Source organism: Belonocnema kinseyi, chromosome 1 (genome assembly GCF_010883055.1).
Source record: "Belonocnema kinseyi isolate 2016_QV_RU_SX_M_011 chromosome 1, B_treatae_v1, whole genome shotgun sequence".
Taxonomy (NCBI): domain Eukaryota; kingdom Metazoa; phylum Arthropoda; class Insecta; order Hymenoptera; family Cynipidae; genus Belonocnema; species Belonocnema kinseyi.
The window spans coordinates 118,465,021-118,473,303 of NC_046657.1; the positions used below are offsets into that span (position 1 = coordinate 118,465,021).

An 8,283-nucleotide genomic window follows, 5' to 3' on the forward strand; every position below is an offset into this window, starting at 1 on the left:
TTATATATAAATATATATATACATACATAATAGACATATCCATACATACACATACATATACATCCCCTCTTGTGTGTTTGAACATGATTTTGCAATATCTGAATAAGCAGTGCCAAACTAAGGTACGCACAAAAAGAAATTGTAACAGGAATTTGATATAATAGTTTTTAATATACAATTTAGAAAATTTCGCATTGTGGTCTGTGCACAAATGTGGAGGGTAATGCAAAGACCGAGCGCGGAGTTCGAGATAAATATATTATCGAGCGCGAAGCGCGAGAACGAACAGTCGCGTGCGCAGTGCGCTATGAGAATGTGCCCGCAAAGCGGGAAAATTTTTTATAATAATATCATTATTATTATAAATCTCGATTGTTTTTTTGATTCAATACCACAAAAAAGATTATCACAAAAATGATTGAAGAAAAAATAACTTTTTTTTACGAAAAATCGAAGATTGTTACATATTGTTTTAAAAATTTGTATTAACAATTACGAAAATTGTTATTCAGTGTCTCACATTTAATTTTGGTATCACTGTTAGTTTATTGTCGGAAAACTTTAGTGAAAGACCCGTCCTTTTTACATTAAAAATTGATGAATCTTAGTCTTATTTAAAAATTATTTATAACAATGAAATTAATTATTTTTCATTTACTTTTTTTAGCTAGTCACCAAAATAAATGTCACTACAATAATAGTTGAAGAAAACCCCATTGTTTTCGACGAGGTAACGGCCGACTTGGAGACTTGTTTATTAAAATTGTGATTAAAAATCTATATTGTTTATGTTTGATAAAGTTTTAAGTATATAAATGGTTTTAAAGGCAATTGTGAATCACATTTCGTCAGAAAAATCCCGTTACAATGGAAAAAATTCATTTATAAAGAATTTTTTAATAAAAATGTTAAGAAAAACAGTAATTTTTCACTTATGCTAATTTTTTGTTACAAATTATGAGTCTTATGAAAAATATTAGAAAGTAGCGTAAAGCAAACAATTTATTCTACGACCACAAAAATTCTGTAATTTTTAAAATAAAAACAGTTTATAATGATTAAGTCAAACATTATGGGAATTAATTACGTTCTATGAATGCAGGTGCAATAGTTCCTGCTAATAGTGAGTTTTAATTTGTATTTTTTCGCGACATTAAAATTCACAAAGCTGAAATATCCAATTCTTTCACTTGATTTGTCTATATAGTGTTACTCTATAAAAAATTATAACATAGCAAACTAAAATTCTTTCTAAAAAAAATTCTGAGCATTTCTAAAAAGAACTTTCAAATCGGTTAAGAAATTCAACCTGTGGGCGATTATGAACAGTACATTCATATTATAGACCACTGTTCAGTGGCGGGGCTTCGATTCTCTAAACAGGAAGGAAGGCTGGGTTTGTTTTCAGAAAGTTTCTCATCTGTCCCTTGGTATGTTACCCCACAGATACCCTACAGGTTAAAATTAACCCTATAGTATATTCGCTAATGAAGCTGGCAGTTGATGCGACCATTAACATTTAATTAATAAAAATGCTGAATTTTTTCGAAGTTATGTTTTTCTCATTATATAACTTTGAAATTAATCCAGCGGTTAGATTTAATTAAGAAAGTGTGGCACCAACTCACTTTTTCGTTATCAACAATATTTTAAATAAACATTCATCTTCAGCAATTTTACTTTTGAACTCGTAGTTGTAAGTAATGATTATTTTAATGCATCTTGATAGTGTAATTTTTAAATGAAATTATTATTAAATAATAATAGCAAATTGTAACTTTTGTGAACAAAATATTTTGAGAAAAAGTATTTTGCTGTATCATAATATTCAATGAGAAAAATTTCTATCTTCAATAAATCTCATTGAATCAGGTGAGGTATATCTTAAAATTTATAAATTACCCTAATCTCTTAGGCTACGAGAATTATTATGACTTATTCTTAATTAAGTCTACCATTGTTGCTAATCGAGAACTCTGGTATTGCATGATAATTCATGAAAAGTGAATATACTAATTTGGACGTTATTGACTTTTAATAATTTAAAATAATGTATTTGTGCTTTATATTGTTTTTGCAGTTCAAGTAGGTTACTTTTCTAGCTCTAATTTAAATTTATCATTGATTTCCAGCTGTTTACCATGATAATTTCTTTATTTATAATTTTTTTTACAATAATATCTTCACATGCGTGTAAGTAGTGACAAAACCATTTATTTTCATCGCGAAATCAATTTTCCTAAATATTTATTTGTAAAACTTACAATTTTGTATTATTATTTATTAAGAATATAATTAAGAATTACTAATAGAGTTACTTATTGAAGTACTAGTATTAAGATGCATTAAAATAATCATTACGAAAGAACCACTTATTCGGACGTAAAATTGCCATAGATAACTGTTTATTAAAAATACTCTCAATAACAATAATAATTGCGAGCGGAGTCCACACTTTATTGTTGAAGTATAACCGTGGAGATAGCTTGTAACATTATTCAGCAGAGATTTCATTTTTTCGATGAAAAACAGTAAATTTTGTCTACTTTTTATAATATCGCTATTAATAATACAAATGTTTGATATTTATATTTTTCTGCAACTATTGATTATAATTTAGAATTAATTTGAGGGACATGTCCTGAAAAACTAAGCCGTCCTTAAAAACTAAGGGTAACCCTACTCAGAAATAGCGAAGCATATAATCTCTTGCACTCACGGATATGATATACGGTCTTACTGCATATATCTTCTCTTGAATATAAAGCTTCGGTTTTCCTTTTTTCTTGCAGTCCTGCTGAAGGCATGGATACACTACCGAAACGCATCGACATGTATGGGCCTCAATATCGTACAGAATAACATCAAAGGTAAAAGTCTAAAGTATTGGTAAAAAAATGTTTTGCTTTTCTTAAAAATTTTAAGCAGTTTTTTAGAATACGGTGTAACTATTATTTCTGAGGTGAAACGCTTTTTTCTGTAAGAAAATTTGAATTTAAGAAGATGAAATTTTAATCTTGGTAGATAATAGAATATTGATTGTATAAATTTATCTGGATTATTTCTTATTCTAAAAGCAGCCTTTGCTTTTACTCATCCATTTTAGTTGCCAAGTTTCAAGTGCAGGAACGAAGTCATGTCTTTCAGATGCAAAGTGGCTATATTAAATATCGACAACGCTGCGGCATTGAATGTTTTTCGTGGATCCCCAGCCGAGACTTTCCATACATATACAATTTATCGATAAGAAGGTTATAAGACAATGAGCATTATAGTCCACCATTAAATTTGGTTAATAGTTAAGCTTTCAATTTTAAATTCGACAGTTTTCAATTATTCATTAAAAAGATTCAACTCGAGATGTGGCTTAAATAAAAATATAATTTTTTAAATCATTTTCACCTAAAGATTGTTCGATTTTTAAAGATTTCTGTCCGTTACTTAGCCTATCGAAACGAAACTATTAGGTATGTGAAAAAGGATCTTCGCCGAGCGCTGAGGAATTAGTCGGTGAATATACAACAACATAATTATATTTATTGAATATGTGACAAGATTCGACAAAAAAGTTAATATTTAGAGAATTCCCAGATTAATATAGTATTCTTAAATTGTCCTCAGGGAGTTAGGGGTACATATATAAAAAGATAAATTCTTAAGAAAAAAGTATCATAGTTTATATTTTATTCCGAAAAGATGATATTCATACAGAAAGAAAAAGTTTCTAAGACCAAAAAGACGAATTTTCAACAAACAAAGATTTTTCAACCAAGAAAAGAAAATAAAGTTTATCTAAATTGTTGAACTTTTTAGCACTTACATTTTCAACCAACATAAGTCTGCAGTAAGAAAATCATTTTTAACAACGTAGTTTAACTTTGACTTAAGTATTTGAAATTTCAATTAAAATAGATTAATTTTCAACAAAATAGCTAAACGCAAGAATACGCAAGAGAAGAAGAATCATTTTCAAACAAAAAGTGGTATTTTCAATTTAATAAAATGAAATATCTACTGAAACAGATGTATTTTTAAATGAAAAAGATAAATTTAAAAAAAAATTGCTTAACTTTCTGTTGAAAAAGATTTCAGATGAATGTGACGATCAAAATATGAATTTTTAAACAAGAAATAAGTTTCTATGAAAAAAGTTGAATTTTTATTCCAAAAATAAGAATTTTTAACCACAAAGGATGACTTTTTAACGAAATTTTTGAATTATTATCTAAAAAATAGTTGCATTCTTATCCAAGATAGATGAAGTTTTTCTCAAAACAGGTGAATTTTAAAGTTAAAAGACAACATTTCAAAATAGAGTTGAATGTTGATAGAACTCTAAGAAAATAGAGAAAACTTCAAGTAAGAGCAAGCGTGTCGCTATTAGTGCCTTTAAATATATCTACGACGTGGAGACAGGAGACAATTTTTTTTTTCAAACTTTAGGAGAGCTTTTCTGACTCTTAACAAAAAGTTTTTAACTTAGTTGTTCTATACGGTTACTCGTACGAGAAAAGAGGTGCATTCGATGATTTGGATTTCCAGGGATAAACACAAGTGAAGGACCAAACTAAGAATAAGAACTGAACCCTTTACATAATATCATTATCATATGTGAAAATTCCCTTATATATAGTCAGTTTGACGTAACACAGGTTAGTTCCGTCACAGGTCCTTCCATGTGAATAATTTTGAACTTTTCATTTGGATACTTTTAAATTTCGTCAAACTTTTATTTAAAGGGTGGCAGCTTAGAACGAGGTAAGGGAAGTTTTTTAGATTTTTTTTGCATAAAACATTCCTAAAATGATAAATAATCGTGAAACTTGGTTATAGTTTAAATATATTGTTGAGAACTATGTTAAAAGTAACATTTATTGATTTTTTCAAAAAAATCACTGTTACGCAATTAAATGATAATATTTGTTATATCACCCGCCGTCTATATCCTTTTTTAGAATATCGTTGTCTGTGTTTGGTTTTATAAAAAACGTCATGTGATATCGAATTCGCAATTAAAATGAAAAAAAATATTCTTCCGGGCTGAGGTATTGTTGAATCGATACAAAGAACGTTCGATTTGAAGAAACTTCTAGTTATGGGAGAGAACATACATAGTCCAAAGTTCACGATATTATTGGGTCGAAACTTCTTTGACGGTGTCTGAGTTGACTTTGGATCGTGACAAAATATGAGTTTTTGTGATAAAACTAGGTTTTATTTTATTCAGAAAAAATGTTTATTAAAATAACTTCATGCATAAACAAGAAAATTTTTTATTTACAAATCAGTTTCTTTATAACCTAAGTGCGAAAAAGCGTCTGTAAAAACGAACTTTTAACTAAAGAATAATCATACCTTTGTTAAATAAATAATTTATCAAAAAAACTTTATCGATAAGTGATAGAAAACAAGAATTTTACTTTAGTTTGATCGGAAATATCGGAATATTTATGAATGAAAATTATTTGAAATTATTAGAAAACCCGACTTCATTTTTTTGTTGTTGCGAATACTGGGACGGTCACGCATGCATATCCAACAGAAGTATTTTGTACTGCTGGCTGTATGCGGCATAACACTAGATAGCAAGTGGTGAACGCCGTTTTTGTCAAACAACGGTCTATCTACAGTGTCCGCGCGCAGTGAATATATAATTCTGAAACGCCACAGATATACATAAATTCCTTACATAAAATGTTAATCCCTGAAAAATTTGGATTTGTCGAAAAGAGCAGTACAGTCCTGCAGCTTTTCAGATTAAAAAATCATAAAAGCACTAACTATAATTAGCGTAAATCAACAGCGCTTCCCGGGCTCTGTCACGAAAGATAGAGTTCTGCGTGAGGTTGGGGAGAGCTTTTCAGTCCTCGTTTTTCCTTGAAAACGCTCGAAAATAGCGAATTTGGAAATGAGTAGACTTCCGCGAGCATTAAAGACACTTTAGCGAGTACTTGTAAAACATTGAATATTTGTTTGAAATTTTGCTAAGTGCTCGCTCAGTACTCTAAAATCATCGGGCAAACTCGATTTGACAGAGCACGGAGGGAATTTTAGGATATCGCGAAATCCTCTCTAATGCTCGCGGAAGCCTACTTATTTACGAAATCACAATTTTCGAGCGTTTTCGAGGAAAAACGACGACCGAAAAGCTCTCTCCGACCTCGCGCAGAACTCTATTTTTCGTCACAGTGCATGTAAGGAGGGTTGCCGAGTATTAGGATTACCCCCCGGGTTACGCTGCTTGATATAGAAAAAGCCTTTCACACCGTTTGGCACAAAGGCCTTATCTAAAAGCTTTCTAAGTACAATTTTCCAGTTGACATTTTCTAACTACTGCAAAACTAACTTAAAACCAGATCAATTGTAGTGACTGCAAATAAAAATACTTTATCTGAACGTATACACTATACATGGACAACTTCATATTCCTGTGACAGCGCTACAGACTTATTAATTTTTCAAAATCCTATGTGAGGTATATGTATCACTATTAGAACTTTATCAGAAAGCTAGTACAGCGAAACTCTCAAAATGCGCTAGCTATCTGCGCAGGTAAATTTTCGCATAACCTCAAATCTTGCCTTAGTTTGACATGGTGAAGTTTCAGTGAATATAATTTCAGTTAATAATGGATGCGTGAGTGGACAACACAGATATCAAAATGCATTCTTCACGTAAATGCATATGTCGTTCTCATAACTATTAATTTCTTATAGCTGAGATCCTTATTCAGTGTATTGCGATCATAGCGAAGTTTGTCGCTCGGACAGCGACACAGCGTTTTATAGTAAGTGTAGCGCTGTCAGAGCGCTACGTGTATACTTCCGACCACGATACACTTTGTATCGTTTCGACAACGACAACATAACCTTATGACCACTCTAATTTTGCTACAGTAGCAATATGGAGTTTTCCATAATAAGAGCTGGCGTTCCATAGGGATCTATCCTAGCCCCGGTCCTTTTCCTATATTGCATCAATGATATTCCTAAATCGACACACTTTAAATTGTCACTATTCGCGGATGATACAGCATTGCACATAGCATCATGGAGAATTACATACAAAAACATGCAATAATATTTAGATAATCTTATCCAATACTACCATAGCTGGGGAATTCAAATTAATACTTATAAAACTCAATTTGTAATCCTTAAGACAAAAACTAGGAAAGAATTAGTTCCAGAACTTTATGGAGACCATAACAAACTTGTGCCTAAGACTGAAGTCAAATAGCTAGGTGATATGTTAGATGATCATAAGCATATAATAAGAAGTAGAAAAAAAGAGTTCGGAATAATAGGTCTCTTAAATTGTCTAATAGGGAGAAGAAGTATTCTAAATATAAAAAATAAATTAATCTTGTACCATGCGATGGTGAGGCCAAATTATATTATATCTTCGTCCATTTGGGCAAATACATGCTCCAGCAATATTAAGAAACTACAAGTCAACAAGCTTAAGGATGATAGTCAAGACCAAAATTATAGATAAAAATATAGATATCCACTCAAAATATAATATAGAAACTATTAAAGCTCAGATATTTGACCTGTCTGTAGATTTTTATCGTAAAATTCACAATATGCAATCCATAAAAATGTCAATCTAATGCCGTTCCGACAAAAATATTAGGTGCCATATCATATTCTTCCAGAAAGGCCTCAATAGTATTGAGTTTTATATACCCAGTAGGCACAAAATTTAGCTGTCTTTACGACATCGTTACGACAACTTTACGACATCCTATGTCCATGTCGTTTTACTGTCTTTACGATGTCATAAAGACATCGTCAGATCATGTGACTTATTTACGATATCGTAAAGATACCTTAACGACATGGACATAGGATGTCGTAAAGTTATCGTAAAGATGTTGTAACGATGTCTTAAAGTCGTCGCTAAACTTTGTGCCCACTGGGTAATTTTAAGGTTGGTAAATAGTTTTAAGTCCTCGCATAATTTATAAGTTTTTTTATAAAAATTGTTTGCGCAAAAGGTACATTACAAAAATACAAGTACTTTGAACATATCTACAATAAAACATAACAACTTAAAAAGCAGAATAATTCATAGAGGATAATCTCGCTTCGCGAAATATGTATCTTAATTTGTGATTTCTTAAAATTTAAAGATGTGCAAATTTATGTATCACAATTTATAATATTAAAGGTGTGACAGCTGAGTCACATTCACCCTGCCATAAAAGTGCACGTGTTTAGTGTTTAGTGTAAAGATGAAATTCGAAAGTTTCTAAGTGCAGTGATAAAATACGAGTGA

General features: G+C 30.7%; 1 protein-coding gene across 5 annotated transcripts in view; it reads right to left on the minus strand.

Moving 5' to 3' along the window:
* Positions 1-8,283, minus strand: part of LOC117175525 (gonadotropin-releasing hormone receptor) — a 355,246-nt gene that overhangs the window by 66,086 nt on the left and 280,877 nt on the right. The gene's annotated exons all lie outside the window — the stretch shown is intronic.